The sequence below is a fragment of the Trypanosoma cruzi genome (assembly GCF_000209065.1).
Source record: "Trypanosoma cruzi strain CL Brener chromosome Unknown tcruzi_1047053472405, whole genome shotgun sequence".
NCBI lineage: Eukaryota > Euglenozoa > Kinetoplastea > Trypanosomatida > Trypanosomatidae > Trypanosoma > Trypanosoma cruzi.
The window spans coordinates 1-881 of record NW_898778.1 but is presented as its reverse complement, the minus strand read 5'-3'; the positions used below and the strand labels follow the sequence as shown (position 1 = coordinate 881).

At 48.6% G+C, this 881-nt stretch overlaps 1 non-coding gene across 1 annotated transcript; it reads right to left on the bottom strand.

Moving 5' to 3' along the window:
* Positions 1–489: 489 nt before the first annotated feature.
* On the bottom strand, positions 490–629 carry Tc00.1047053472405.10. Its single transcript, XR_008254831.1, has one exon. It is a non-coding gene; the product is annotated as a small nuclear RNA (snRNA) U2 (small nuclear RNA).
* Between the last annotated feature and the right edge of the window lie 252 nt (positions 630–881).

Genomic DNA, 881 nt, shown 5'->3' with positions numbered 1-881 from the left:
GGACGTCACCGCAAGCGTGTGATATCAACGGAGTGACCGCAGCGAAACGGTCGTGCAGTTTTGTCCGACAGTCTGCAGGCAGACCGCTTCACCTCCCCACACCGGGCATGGCGCGGAACCTTCTCGAGGGGTGAAGTCATCTTGGTCTCCGTCGTGCTCGCAGCAACGCCCTGCTACACAGTTGATATACGCAACCAAAGCCCCAGCACCGCGACAGGGTGCGACTTCATTGCTGGAGGGATAGGAAAAGCCGCGTCAATAATAATATTTCAGATCCTAACCGAGTACAAAAGGGCACTCGAGTGGACAACAGAATCCGCATTTTGTCAGAAGATATTGGGGGATCTACCTGCTTCTGCGTTGCCCCTTTTACCTATAATGTTTGGTCGGAGATAAAGACGGAGTCCGGCCTGCGGTCCAGACGGATATTTTGCCTATTTTCGGCTTGCATAAAAAAGGAAAAAGCGAACACAATTTTGGAAAAGGAAGCGCTCCATCCGGACACGCGAAACTCCGGAGGAACACTTGAGAGATCAGCGGTTTCTATTCCTGGGACGAAGCCCATATCAGGAATTAATCTGATAAGAACAGTTTAAAAACTTGATCTTAGCTAAATGGCCGAGAAGATATACACAACAGTCCCCAATAAGAACGTAACCTCGTAAAAATAGTTTCGAAACCAAATGGGGAATTTTTGATCGCAATCTTGCTAACGAATTCGTCCGTCCCTTCCTCGCTTAATTGTTCAACGCTCTATTCGGATTGGATACACGCATTTATAGCTTACGAAGTGTTACTTTTGCTCCTCGAACAATCGAGCGCATTTGCGTTGTCCTCTGGAAAACGAAAGCAACACGTTTAGAGCGTGCCGGGCACATTCC